General features: G+C 43.9%; 1 protein-coding gene and 1 long non-coding RNA gene across 5 annotated transcripts in view; one reads left to right on the forward strand and one right to left on the reverse strand.

Annotated features, from left to right (window-relative positions):
- The window catches only part of UGT8 (UDP glycosyltransferase 8), a 33,890-nt gene extending 23,474 nt beyond the window's left edge, over positions 1-10,416 (reverse strand). The window contains exon 1 of one of the 3 annotated variants that reach the window (XM_064711669.1): positions 10,379-10,416. The gene's annotated coding sequence lies outside the window, so the exon portion shown is untranslated. Of the gene's footprint in view, positions 1-7,720; positions 7,834-9,889; positions 10,255-10,378 lie in introns of those variants that run through there. The other 2 variants (XM_064711666.1, XM_064711667.1) reach the window with 2 other exon arrangements.
- Positions 10,417-13,545: 3,129 nt separating this feature from the next.
- The window catches only part of LOC135447019 (uncharacterized), a 41,731-nt gene continuing 40,201 nt past the window's right edge, over positions 13,546-15,075 (forward strand). For both annotated transcript variants that reach the window (XR_010439975.1, XR_010439974.1), the window contains exons 1-2: positions 13,546-13,633; positions 14,413-14,509. This is a non-coding gene — a long non-coding RNA (uncharacterized LOC135447019). The remainder of the gene's footprint in view (positions 13,634-14,412; positions 14,510-15,075) is intronic.

The raw sequence follows: 15,075 nt of genomic DNA on the forward strand, positions 1-15,075 counted from the left end.
GGTATTGTCCCCCTCCCTTTACTACAGCTCACTACACAAAACTCCTTATTTTAGAAGGAAGAACACAAACCGCTCTTGGAGCTGTAAACTCCCTAAAACTTGACATTACTGTCTGAGCCAATTGGAACAAAAAGGCAGAAACACCATTTTTTCATCTTACCTTTTTTCCAAAAGAAAAGTGTATTTAATCAGCAACCAACTTGCATTAAAAGCTGCAGATCTGATGCAGTTTTCACACAGGTAGAAGGACCTTGACCAGTTTTCAGTTAAATACAGCAACCACCCATGCCAGGGTGGTTTTCTCCCAGTGAGGCCTGTTTGGCCTTAGTTATCCCACCTGAGGTCAAAAAACTGGAATCATGAGCAGGGCAGTGTCACCTGGGGAGCCAATCCCACCCCACCACGCCCAACTGCAGCCTTCAGCACAGATAAACACAAGCAGGGTGTTCATTCCTCTCAAGATCAGATGTACTGTAGCTGTAGGAGACACGTGGTTGAAAGCACAGCAAGAGAAACGCTGAGGGAAGCTGCAGAAGAACTGGTCACAGAGAGCACTACAAACTGCCTCTGGGAAAAAACCAAAAACACTCATAAGCATTAGCTGATTATAGTTTACTACTGTTCTCAATAGAAAGGAAGCATTAAAACAGGGAAAGAAACAACCACTGATCCCAATTGTTGCCTGACATTACCCAATGGAGTGCCACTCCAGCCCTGCCCACTCCAAACTCCATTGACATGAGTGTACTTTGTGTGCAGTTCTGTTTGCTTTAGCTGCTATTAAAAACAGTTTTACAGGTAAAACATGATACCCATCCTCCAGAGGCTTGTGAACACCTCACTTATACAAACACAGAGCCAAGCCCTACAACCCAGGCTGCCTGACCAAAGGCCCTGTAAGCAAAGCCTTTTATCAAGCCCCAGATAGGCAGGAATGAGTAACAGTAGGCATTTGCAGTTAGGTATAATGCTGAAAGACAAATAAAATACTTCAAGACAAAGCAAAGGTTTCACTAGTCCTGATACAGGATGATTCTATGCTAAAAATGCAGTACTCGACCCAAATCTTAGCTGTGCCAGTCAAATACACGCAGTTGATAATAAAGGCAAAATACAAATACACACAAATATGCATGAAGTGCATTGATTCCAAACCAAAGGAGTGACCAGAGAAAACAAAAACTCCTCCCTTTTGCGCATCCCTCAACGTGTCTGATTTTCCACATTTCCCTCAAACATTTTAAGATTTAACAGCACTCCACATCAGCTTTTTTTTTTTTTTTTGCTGAGCACCCAGAAATGGTACCGATGTGAGGAAACACACTGACCACATTATGTCAGACAGCACATCTCAGAAGATAATTTTATCGTGGAGATAGGAAGATTTTAATTAATGGCATAACAGACAACAGTAAGGAAGACCATTATCTTCAAGCAAAACCTTGCCTCCTAACCATTCCTTTAGGCAGGGATATGTAAAACATGTTCTTAGCCCATAATACTGTTTGCTGTGCTGTACATATTCCACAGGCAATCCGAAATATCCTAATCCTTTAGGAGCATTACAACATTACAGTCAGCATTGCACAAGCTGACTTGAGGCAGCAAACTGCAGTTTAAGATTAGGAAGCTCTTGGCACTAAGTGACCTGCGTGCTGAAAAGCAGCAAAAAAGCACCAGAAATGCAGAAACGTGCAGAGCCTGGGAGCAACAAATCAGGAAATCATCTGGGAAGAGACTCTGGCACAAGGCATTGTACAGCCTTTGGGTTTATGTCCTTAGATTTTCCCTATCACACATCCTGTTACTAATTGCTGGGGCACAGTGTATGCTGTGATTGCTATTCTGTGTTGCAATGTTTTAGATGAGTGGTGTGATCTGGCTTCCAACCACAGGCTCCTTTTTTCAACGAAATGAATAAATTAAGAAATTAGTAAGACACGTGTATCAACAAGAGCAGGTTTTTGCATTTGCTTTGTAGAGTCTCCCAAACAACAGCTCCTATCTGATGGCTGAAGCACTTCAATGCGTACAAGAACATCTCATCCTCAGACAAAAGAGGAAGATTTATAGGCATTACAATGTCAGACTTACTGTGTCAGCTATGCAAACAGCAAAGGAGCTGTTAAGAGGGAGTCAAAAGGATATGCAATTTATGAAACCCCTTTCAGTAACCACTTACTGTATGTGCAACAGGTTTTATCAAACATGGAAGGGTTTTACCTAAGCTTTTGTACTCAACCATGGTAGAAAAAGGATTTTAGAAATCCTCACTTCACAGGTAGCATAGCAGAAGAGGCACTTCTTCAAAATAAAGGTTCTACAGTTTATACATAACATATTTTTAAAAAGCATGCCAGTAGATGGATCTTTCAGAAGTCACATGGGAACAGAACTCCTATGCAAAGCATTCTGTCCTACTGAAATAACTTTATAGCAAGTGACCAAAGTATAACACTCCTGGTAACACTCCACCACTGGCTTTTGGAAAGAAGTGCTCTGTGGTTCTTCATGGCTATGGAAAACTGCCCCAAACTTCTGAAAACACTGATCATATCTAAAAAGATTAAATACTTACAAATATTATCTTTATAATGGTTCTGTTCTAAATCTACTCAGGATTTCCAAATCTATTAAGAGCAACAATTTGATCTTTTAATCAAGACCCTTATAACGTGCATGCTTTGGAGTCATAATGCTGCATTAGTGACTGTATCAGTCAAAATCTGATTTCCCTGAGAGTAAAGGATTCAAGTTTAATTAAATATTTTCATAAGGTGAACTAAGTTGCAACAGGGCCAAGGCACCTTCCACTCCACATGTCCTACATTCCTTAACACTCCACGCACTAAAACTGAGCAAACAACGCACAGCAAAAATTATAAACTTTACAGAAGGTCAGCATTGTACGAGCATCCATTTTCCAAGTTCAGCCCAACTAAGTGCATGGAATTGAGTTTCATCAAGATTTTAAAACCTGTGAAACATTAACCTCTGTAGACCTACCAGGTAGGGTAATCAAAACAAATCAAAACACATTCTTGAGTCATTTCAATAACCCAAATAAAAGCAAATAGAGCAAGAACAGCCAGTTCTTTTTGCCCTGTTTTGCACCGGGCATCCCAAACAGGGCATTTCAAGATCCCCATAATTGGTAGCACTTTCCAAAGCGAGGATTAGCAAAGCCAAGCACTCACACACTGCTCCAAAACCAGGAGCCTTCCAGCAGGGCAGCCTGAGTGGGTGCAGCAGCAGCTCAGATTTCTCCGCATTGGCGCTCTGTGACACAGCTCTGCTCCGTGCTGCCCACGGCTATCCCAGCCCTGGCACCTGGCAAAGACACCTGCTGCCTGCACACAGCCCAGAGCCATCTGCTTGTGAGGGACACACACACTCCTGGGGGAGAGACTTCTCTGCTTCACCAGCACAACAGGAGAACCTTCCCTCACAAACTGCACCCATTCCTTCGCAGCTCCTGGGAACTCACTGTGTTTTGGCAACAACACCCAAGTCCCTTGACAAAGTCTCCTCAGCTCCTTGGAGAGCTTCCCTCCAAGTACCCAGACCTGAAACCCTAAATTCCTCCACCTGCTGCAGCCATTTTGCACTAGAAAGAACCAGAAATATTCCTGTGACATCAGGGCTGGAGAGATCAACAGAGAGGAGCCAACAGCTTATTCCACATTTCCAGGGGACACCAGTGCTGGTGAAGACATTTTTTACCATCCCTGTTCCTGCTGTGTGACCACTGTGCCCTGAAGAGCCCAGGAACAGAATAACTCACCACAGGATTAAGTGCTGAAAATAAAAGGAAACTTTCTACCTGCAGAGAGGGCAAGGCATAAGTGCCACTGGAGTTGATGGAGACAAAGATGCCTCCACTGAAGGGTCAAAGCTGCCCATGGTGTCTTTGCTCTCACACTGGCATCAAAAGACAGGCTCAAAGAGCAGATGAACGAAGTGCCAAAGAGATGGAAAAAGGAAAAAAGAAAAAAACCTCACTCTGATTTTCAATACTCGAATTAGTGGCTGGATCTCCCTTGCTGTAACAACCCTCTGAAGAAGGGGCTGGAAGAATTGCAGTGCACTTTGCTGTGAGCCTAATTCCTTGGTGCCTGTAGTTATGTGCTACCATCACCCAAGCATGAATTTTGGCTCACAAACAAGCCCCAGGCCCTGAGACAACATTAGTTTTAAACTGAAACCCATTTTACTGGGATTTTCACTTAACTTCAATAATTATTGGGGGGATGCTTTGCTTTTCACTCCAGCTGGCTTCAGCTTGGTACAAGCTCTCCCTGGTCACGCCATCACATGACACCCAGAAGCACTCAATGAATTTCTTTGTTCCTTTTCTGACTTCATCCTATAGCAAATAAGCACATTTTTAACAAGCCACACAAACACAATCACAAAGGAAACTATCACAGGTTTGTTTCAGCAGTGGGAAATACAACCTGGAATAAAATAAAAACACTGCATTTCATCATGCTTTGCTCTTATTCATCTCCATTAAAATAATTGCAACACCACCACACATGCCAAAAACATTTAGCTTATTCAGTCTGTTAATTAACAGCTTCTGTTTCGAAATTTACGGGTCGGTTTTCTTCAAATTCACTTGTCGTGTGTTGCTTTCAGATTTGTATTTTGAGTGCCTTCTTTCAACTATCTCCTGGTAGAATCTGGGCCTAGAGTAAGGATAAAAGGGTAGTGTAACAGCTTTCCTGTAGAGTTTAATCCTGAGATTCTGATTTTAAGAGCAAAACCACATCACTTACCAGAGCTACAGGGGACAGAAACCAACTTGGGAATCTTCTAGAAGGAACAACACACACTCCAGTAAGGGCTGGGACTTTTTATGTTTCTGCAGCTCTACAAAAATTTTTAAACACACAAGCTTCCTGTGAATTTCTAGCACTAGTAGTTGAGTAAGACTAGAGTATAATTCAAGAAAGGAAAATCTAGAGTATAATTCAAAATGTAAAGACAAGGTTTGCCGATTTTCCAAGACAGTCTGACACTTAAGTACAATCTGTTAATTCACAAACACTAGGGCAAAGAGAAAATAAATCCAAAGATTACACAGGGTCAAACAAAGATGATTCCCATCTCCAAGACCACAATTCCCAGAATAACCTGGGTGTAAAACCAAAACAAATGAACAATAATCCATCCAGGTACACCCTAAGGGGTTCTACACACGCATATGTCTGTTCCTACCCACCAAAATGGCACTTGCCAGGTATTCCTCCACTTCTGGAAAGCAACTAAACCTTTCTCAACATGAACACTACAGAACAATAAATACCTGATGGGGGTTTAAAACAGAAATAACTTCATAGTCTGTATCTGTAGTTATTTCATTGGTAAGGAGTTTAAGGCAAGACTTATCTAATAAAAGTATTGTCTGCAACAAAATTATTTGGAATATTCCAATCCTCAAGTGTACTGCCATAAAAATAAAGCTAATTGATAAACAAGCAAATAATTACCAAACTGTCACAAAGAGCAGTAGTTAATGACTTATTAGGAGTGGTTAAAGAAATATGACAGCTTCACTCCTATATTTTACACACTCAGATCTGTTTCTCAATATTCTCAACTTAAAAAAAAAACACAACCCCAGATAATCATCAACTGTCCTTGGGCAAGTTTCCACACAAGTCCTCACAGGACTGACAGCAACAGCTCCCGTTTCCTTTTAGCCCCACAAGTCATGGATGCCCCAAGCACTAGACTGGCCTATCCAGACATGTTACTGAAATAATACACGTGAATTTTCCACTTTGTGCTGCTGGGAAGCAAAATGTGTGTGGACAAAGCTTCACATGAACACCTTAAGCCTGATTAAAGTGATACAGTTTTGTGTCCAGGGACCAATCACCACACCCATCACCACACCCCCCTCAAAGCTCAGTTTCCAGAAATAATTTTCTCCTAAGGACCAGCAAGGCTTCATCAGGGGTGCAATCCTTCAGTAAGGCCTTGCTGGCATTCACAGCACACTGATGTACAGGTGGGAATGAGCTGTGGGGACTCTGGGCCACGCCAGAGCCAGCTCTCCAGGGGCAGCCCCCCAGAACACTCCAGAGCAGGACACTGCTGCAAGGTCCACCTCAGGATACCATGCTGCTGAAAAGAATTACTGCTGAACACATGGTTGCATTTTGATCAATTGGTACAAGCGGCCTCCCAAGCAAAAAAAAAAAAAGAAAAAATCTAGTTCCTTGCAAACAGCAGCTATGATCTCTAACAACTATCTCATTTTAAAAATCCCTAGCACTCACAAATCTGAAGCAGCTACTAGATGAAGTGCTAGCTTTCTTTGCTTTGTGCTAGCTTTTTTGTGATTTTTTTTTTTAAAGACTACTTAATTTTTGTTGAAAGTTTTTTCAATACTTTTAAAAACATCAATTTCATGAATTGGTACTTCTGGCACTAAAGCACCTTATTCATTTGACTTAAGTCAAATAACTTTCAAACCAGATGGGGGCTGCCAAAAAAAACTAAAACAAAATACAAAAGATGTAACTGCATCTTAATCTAATGCAGTTTAGATTAAATCCTGGACATCTAAAATCAATGTTTGAAAGTTTTGGTTACACTTATGCACTCCATCTTCAGTTATAAGAAATAAACAACTTTTTCCAGACTGGTGCTGAAAATAATTTCTCTAATGCAATATAGTCTTGACTTAAGAAACTCGAAAGGTCCTCAAACTTCTACACTCACACTGTTACTGCCTTGTAAGTGTAAGACACAGCTTCAATATTTCATTTTTTTTAAAGCATGCTGTTTCTGCAGGGCATCAAGGCTCACTTCCAGCTCAGAATGTGAAGCTGACTCAAGACTTCCCATTAACTCTCTTTAGTTACTGAGTAAGAAGGGAAAATAGTCTTAAGTTGCTTAATTTTTGTGCAGCTGAATCATTCATAGGAGGAAAGAAGAGCACAGAGCAGAGAAGAAAGCTATGCTTGTTTCCCTATACAAATAAAGTTATGGGCATGACAAATCAGTTTATAGGCACAGTTTGGGCTACAAATCATTTAAATGCTTATTTCTTGTACAGAATAGCAGGACCTCACACCCTGAGCACTTTAACAGACATACATCCAAGTGTCATAAAAGATCAAAAACAATTCATCAAAAGGTTCAAGAAACCTTATGTCACAAGTCTTGGAAATTTCCTCCCAGCAAAGCTGTCCTGGAGGAAGGACAGAGAATTCTATTAAATGCTTCCAGTGGATTTTACTTCCTGGAAAACAGGGAGAAGAGCCCTCCACAATACCTATTCACAAACACTTGGAGCTGTATCAGAAAGTCAGTTTTCAGCCCAAAGATACTTTCTGAAACAACAATAAGAAGTCAATCCATGCTGAAATTTTTCTGAGGACTAGAAATACCAACAAAGGAGGTGAATGATGTCAAATGCTTCTCATGTGTCAGCATTTCTCAAACACACTTCTGTTCCCTTCACAAATATGACTTTGTAATAATCAAAAAGAAATAAAAATATTTGTTGAAAGTCTAGAGCTGGAGGAAAAAAGTTAATTCATTTGCTAATCATCTCATGAATTTGATCTCACCACAAACAACCCAATAGGCTTTAATACTGCAGTGGGATTTCTCTGGTGAGTAAAAGACAAGAGAATTGACCAATAAGGAACAAATCAAGGTAAATCGCCCAAAACCAGCCCACTGCTCCACCAGCACTTACTCAGCAAGTCACTCACACGGGCAAGGAGAGGACTCAGAGCTCAGGTGACATCACCCTGCACAGAAGAAGGATGCAGGATCATTTCAGATGTCCTCTCCTCCAGTCCTGGTTAATCTCATGGGTTTCTCCACCCAAATGCTGCTTTAGAGCAACCCAACTGTTTAGAAGCATCCTAAGAAAATAAAATCTACTGTTTATCAAACGATGACATGATTCTCACCTCTGAGTCTCAATATTTAACAGACACATCACCAAACAAATATTTTCTTTTCTCAGGTTCTATAAACAGTTTCTGTTAACAGGAAATACACACACACAAAAAAGGAAAAATAAGTCACAAGTATTTTGTGCTAAATAATCATTTCCCTGTACTTTAGCTGAAATATTTTCACAACAGCATGAAAGCTGTCTCTCAGCACAAGACTCCAGCACAAACTGGTTGGTCTTTTGGAAAAGAAAAGCCACTGCAGTATCCAGTGTTCGGCCTGGATCAATGACTGAAACAAGCGAACAAAAACAAGGAAATGTGAAGCAAAGGTTAACTGCACACTAGGTAGTGTCAGTGCTTTAAAACTAGCTCAGCTAAAAATCTAAGTGACCTTGTGTGATAATTGCTTGGAAAAGCAGGCAGCTTCAGACTGGAAACACTAACTAAGAAAATGTTGGCATAAAAGTCTGGAAATAAGTAATATCACGTGAATTATTCCCAAAACTAAGTAATTTGGCCATAACATGAAAAAGACATAAAAAACCATTTATTTCAAGGTGTTTGCTTTGGAGGAGAAGATCTTCAAGGATGCCTACTACTAGAGTTGCTCCCTGCTGTCCATCCCCAGGGAACTCTGAACAGCACGCAAAAAGGGCTGCGCAATTCCCAAAAATTCCCTGTTGTTCCACAGCCAGGGCTCAAACGAGTAGGTTATTTAGAGAATAAGAGACAAGATGCCACTCGATACCCGCTTAAATACCACAACTTCAGCGACGTGTCGCCCAAAAAGTTCACGCTTCACCGTTTTCCTCCTTTCTGAGCCCAAGCGGGAGGCGCAGCAGCAATTACGCAACGCCGTTCCTTCCGAGGCGGCTGGGATGGAAACTGAGGGAATATCCAGCGAGGGCACTGCATCCCAGGCGCTCTGGGAGCCATCCCAGGTCCCCGCTGTCCCTCACACCGCGTCCCCAAGCCGGGTAGCAACCTAGCAAGGGGGGGGGGGGGGGGGGCTCTGCGCGGTGCTGCCCGCGCTGACACCACCGCGGGGCCGCTGTCGGCGACAGCCCCTCACGGCGACACCAAAGAGTAAACGGGGACCCGCCGAGACCGGCCCGAATTCGGCGTCCGAAAAGCGGCGCCTGCCCGCGTCCCCCCCTGGCCCCGCTCCCGCCCTCAGCGCCCCGCGCGCGCCGAGCCCCTCGCGCGCGCCTCCCCTCAGGGCTGCGGAGCCGCCGCTGAGAGACCCCCGGGCAGGCGGGCGCCCCCTCAGGCCCCCCCCCGGCTCCCTCTTCCCTCACGGCGCTGCAACTCCCTCAAGGAGCAGCGGCAGCACCTGCCGGGCTTCCCCGCACTCGCCGCTGCGGCGCCGGACGAGGACCACGCCAGAGCCCGGCTGATGAGCGCCCGCCTGCCGCGCCGCACAGGTAGCTGCGCGCCGCCCCCGGGCCCCTCTCGTGTCCCCGCCCGAGCGCCCCTCACGAAAAGGGCGGGAAGGGACGCGTCCTTCTGGCGCCCCTCAGGACATGGCGCTCCCCCTCACCCCCCAGCTCCCTCCTCAGGTCACACCGTCCCCTCGCTCGGAGGCACCGCATCGACGCGGCTCCCCTGCGTCTCCTTCTCTCAGCTCTCACCCCACGGCACGGCCCTTCACCTCAGCTCCCCACTTCTCACCCCGACTTCCATGGCTGTTCCCCTCAGCCCTCCGCCCCCTTCCACAGCTCTTTCGCTCAGCCCCTCGACTCTCACCCACCCCATCCCCTTGAATGGCTTTCCCTCCTCCCGCTACACCAGACCCTCCACCGCAGGCACCCTTCCCCTTGCGGGAAGGGAAGAGGGCGAAGGTAGACTAGGACAAGCAGCGACGTAGAACGACATTGCCTCTCCACCTCCCCACCCGGACCCTCCGCTCCGCACCGCAGCCGGGACCCCTGGGCCCCCTCGGTACCGCCGAGGCCCCTCACCGCTCTCCCTTCAGGGCCGCTCCTCCGCGTCGCTGCCTCTGGTAAGGGGCCGACGAGCGCAGCTCCGCTCGGGGCTCTTGTCCTTCAGCCGGGTCCGCCCGGCCCGGGCTGCGGCGCTGCTGCGGCGCCGAGAGCGCCGGGCCCGCCGGTGCCTCCGCCCGGGCTCTGCTGCACCTGCTGCGGGGCTGGGCTGCCCTGCGAGCAGAGGAGGCTCCCTCGCTCCGTCCTCCCTCAACTTCGCATCACTCCGGGCTGCCCCCGCTCCGCCCCACCGCATGCACCGGCGCTGCCGCTCGCCCCCGCGTCCGGGGAAAGGCTCGGCTGCCCTCCCGCCCCATGCACTGCCCCGCTGCCGGGACGGCGGGCAGCTCCCGGCACAGGGCAGCTCCCCTGGGCCCGCCTCTGGCGGGCGGGACCGGGACCGCCCCCACCAATCGGCCCCAGCGCGGCTGCTCTTCAGATCCAGCCCTTCACCGGGGGCAGAGATACCTTCTACCGGACCAGGTTGCTCCAAGTCACGTTTAACTATTCAGCCAACGAAGCACCAACTTAATGTAGTTATCGCGATTTCGCTTCCCCGACCGTCTTTAAATACAAGCACTAATTACCCAGTTAGTTTCACGTCTGTGTGGTTTGGGTGGATGCGGATTTGGGGTTTTTTCCCGTGTTATTTGTTCGTTATCTGATAATGATATGTCAAAATATAATAAAGCTGTTATCGCATAGCTGACAGACAGTAAAGGTCTTAAAAAACAACAAGAGTTACCCCTCACCTCTCACACACTCCAAAGTTCAAACTTTCCCTGTTTCTTTTCACTTTCACGTTCCCTGCAGTTTTTGCAATGAGCTTTAAAGGACAAGAAGTGTCAGATTGTCTTCCTGATTTGACAGATCAGGTTACTCCTTTAATAAAAGTGAAGGTTTAAGTTTCATTAGACAAAACAAAAAAGTTAATGAAATTGGAATGATAGGTTAATGAAACATCATGATAAGCAAAATGAGCATAAGCTTTAAATTGATTTCCGTTTCAGTCAAGATGGCTCACAAAAGAAAATGAAACTCAACTTTCATTCAAATTAATCCAATTTATTTGGGGCATATAGTTTTCCTCTATATTCGTTATACAGCTTTTTAAGAGCTATTCTGTTTCTTACACATGGAACAAATCATTAAAGTTTCTCAAATCTCTAAAAGTGGCAATTGGTGCAGGTACCTGGGGAATTCTATTACAATTATTTACCAGACTTTGGTAAAAAATTAAAGGTTTCTTCATAGAATATTGTACTGAAGATGTCTCACAGTGCTGGTAGCATATTGAATTTAATTACTGAGTGCTATTTAATTCTCAGGAGTGAATGTTACTTCTAAAATCTTTTGTATTATTTCCCACCCACTCTTCTGTCAGTACATCAGACTTGCTCGATTTTGTCATTGTTCTGCCTTCCCAGTTTCCTGTCTTGAGCAGATGAGAATAGGTCAGACACAATGTTTTACCAAAAATTAAAGTGTTCAAGAGCTAATGATTTTCTCATAACATCCTACACTTATTGTAATGACATCTTTCCTTGCCTTCTAATGGCAACTTGCCTTGAGTTTCCATCAACTCTAGGTACATGTACATCATAGTGTCCTGTCTCTACCTGTTATGGTTCCATGCTATTGCCAAATTGATTTTATTTCCAACTCCAGACACATGTATAATTTTGTATTTCTTTCAAAATAAATATGAGGCATTCATTCTTAGCTAAGGTATGATTACAACTCTAAGGTGTATAAGGCATCCAGCAAAATACTGAAACAGGGATGTTTTGCTCTCCAGGCTTCCAGACCCTGTCAAAGAAATTCTGTGTTGCAAAAGTTTTGGAGTCTTGAAATTTGAAATTGTAATACAGAAATCAGATTCAAATAAAAAAAATTAAAATCACAAAATGCTATAAATATGAAGCATTCCTAATTTTTGGTAAAGTTTTACAGAGTTAATAAACACTTCAAAGCATTTTTGAAGAACCTTCAATTGTTATCCAAAGGGACACCTTCATATTATATTTCAAGGGAGGAATTTAATTAATTTGCTTTTAATTTGGACAGTGATGTCATCAAAGCTATTTTTACTCGCTGAGGAGCAAGAAATGCCTCTTGATGTGACATATTTCTCTGAGGTTGTAGAGTGCCTTCATCCAAGAGAATGAGGTTGGAACTTGTGTTGGAGGAAGACAATGGCTCCCTGTCATGTTTTTGTCCTGGTGAAGATTTTATCATGCTCATAAGAATCAAGAAATGCTACACTGTTAATTCCTGATTTGTGATTCTGCAAATCCAGTTCATCGAACTGGACAATATGTGTAGGGTATACTGAAGATTATGTCCCTCGTGCCTTTCTGCTGATTTGTACAGGTCTGGCCAAAGAGGAAGGAATTTCTGCAGTAGATTGCTGCATCACGATGATTCACACGGTGTTCTTCAAGTGTTTTGTCCTCAGCCTTGATTGTTTTGGCTATACATGCACACACCTTTTTACAGAGCAAAGTACAACTATCGCCCTCCTTGTAACTCAGATCCCAAGGCACTGTTAGCTGCCTTTGCTGCCTACTTGGTATGCAGTCACAAGCAGCCAAAACCACAAGCAGCCTCTTTATTTATTTAAATAGGGCTTGTAGTTCTTTAGCCTTCCCAATATGCCAGAAGGAACTGATTTTCCGAAATGCATAGTAGCCAATTTAACTGCAGTGTCACCAGACAACCAGCACTTCTGGGTCTGCCTGTCAGGTCTTTGGAACCTGCTCCCAGATCCCCACAAAAGCGGGAAAAATGTACAAATGAGTCTGCCTTTGCAGTAGGCAAGTGTTGGCCTTATTGTCTGCCACACGTGGCACTAACACACGAGTTAATTCTGCCTGAGGTTAAATCTCACAAAGGGTGAGCCCTTAACTGTGTGCTACAGCTGTAAACGGCGGCTCCCAACAGAGAGCTAAAGCGACCACCCCATGCTCTGAGGCTCGTGGAGGTGTGAAATGGTAATTTCTACTTGGCCGATGCCATTTGGGTAGCAGCAGACAGCTTTTCTCCTAGGTGAGAAATTTGTGATGCACCTGCAGTTGTTCTTTCAGTGCAGCCCGTGTAATTACAAAGCACAACGTTCTATTTCCTGGGGCAAACATTTGAACAACGGAAGAAAGAATCCTTTATGGACAAATTTAGGTGAGACCTCGTGTCTTGTTTATTCCTTGCTTGGCATAAGTTTCTGAGTAGGTTTGTTGACCATGGGGTCAGGAGGCTTTAATATAGAAAAATGTTAAAACCATAAAATCCCACTTTGCTCTGCCTTGTTGCAAGGCATGTTCTGTGGTTAGAGAAGGCACAGGGAGGAGCACTTCAAGCATTTGAGCAGATCAAGCATCTCTCCTTTGAGGAAAGACTAAAGAAGGTGGAACTCTTCTGTGTGGAAACTGAATAGCTGAGAGGGGATTTGCTCAAGATCTGCAAAAGCATGAAGGGGATAGAGATGACAGCTAACACGGCTGCTTTTCACTAGAAGCTGTGATTCAAGAACAGGGCAGTGAGCACCAAAGCAGGTTGAAGAGAGGAGAGGAAGATTTTAATGACAAGCAGCTGACCTTGATTTCCTTGATTACCCCAAGAAGTTAAAAAGGCAGACTGGGTGAGCAGTTTGTGGTTGCTCTCTTTCAGCTCTGGAGGTTGCCTTTGACCCTGTGGTGGTACAAATGCAATAATTGAGCATTGTGGGTGAGTAGCAAGGGAGTGGGTTAGCAGAAGGGGTTGTGCTGTTTTTTGAGAGTGTCTTCTTTTCCTACTGTTAGAAGCTGATTAGTGGCTTGTCAGAACTTTATTAATCCTCATACAAGTTCTTGTGTTGAGAACCATAGTCCAAGGAGTAGGTACTCTCAAAAAGTTATTATTTTGTAATTTTTTACTGCTTTAAGCAGAGGACTTTTTCTAAATGTGCAAATATAGCCAGAAAATGGAAAGACCTTTTAGGTAGCTTTCCTGTTAGTAAGTGGTGATAACATGTTTTTACAAAAGCTGATTCTGGAAACTTAGGCTGTGTTTATCCCAGAACCCTTTCAAGTTCTAGGTACTCCTGAAACACAAGTAGGCAGGAAGTATTAGGTATGGGGTAGATGCTTCTTAGTTGAATGTATTTGTTTATGTCAGCTGTTCTTGAGACTTTTTGTTCACTTGGTTTTGTTCCTATGCTTAATGGTGATTTAGTGAAGGAGGTTCAAAACCTGTGCCACTCCCTGTTTCAGTCCTGTGTTTCAATACTGTTTCTCCCCAATTGCTTAGTCACTTCTTGAATTGTGTGGTAACATATTCCTCAGTGTGCTTCTAAAAAGGAATATGGAAATAGAAATATTAATGTTTCTGTTCATGCTTTGGTGAAAACTGTTTTAAATTCAGTTTCATAAAATGAGTCATTAAGTGTGTAAAAACCCTGCATGTGAGATCAGTGTTCTCTTAGTTGCTGTTAGAAATGTTTGCACATGTGGCTTGCTCTTTTATAGGTTTTTATCTCAGCAAATAACATGATGAGCTTTCTTCATCATCCTTCAAAGAGGCACTAGGACTTCATCTCTTTAAATTTGATGAAAACAACATGAAGTAGGTATTGGAGGTAGTCTTTTTTCAGCTTAAGATACCAAAAGGTGTTCCAAGTCTGTTACCTGGTGGAGGTTGCTTGTTCTAATTAGTTCATTAGACAGGAAGAAGTAATTACAAAACGCTACTGCAATAGTCTTATTTCACAAGGCAAAAAAGTTGCTGAAATACCCGAGCTTGGAGCTAGTACTAATTTTATGCCTAGCTTTGCAAGAGGCTTTTTCAGACCCTACTGACATTATGTATATCTTTGAGCCAGTACTGCATTCAAAACCTGACTGCAGAGAAGTGAGCCAATCCAACAAGATGCTTATTTCTGTCTCTACACTTCCCTGTGAGCGGCTTCAGGAAGCACTGCTTAGTTTTGCATCTGTGGTTCTGACTTAAATCATCCATGATAATGAGCCATAGTTTGTGTATCTTTCCTGGGTAAGCAGAAAAGGTTAGTTTGTGTATAAAAGTAAAATAATTAATAGTGCCTGGATACTCTACTGAAAGGTGTTGCTGTTTGACTGAAAGGAATAAAAAGAGCAGTAGAGCAAACAAATGTATTGCTCCAGCAGTAGTGT

This window comes from Zonotrichia leucophrys, chromosome 4 (genome assembly GCF_028769735.1).
Source record: "Zonotrichia leucophrys gambelii isolate GWCS_2022_RI chromosome 4, RI_Zleu_2.0, whole genome shotgun sequence".
In the NCBI taxonomy this organism is placed as follows: Eukaryota; Metazoa; Chordata; class Aves; order Passeriformes; family Passerellidae; genus Zonotrichia; species Zonotrichia leucophrys.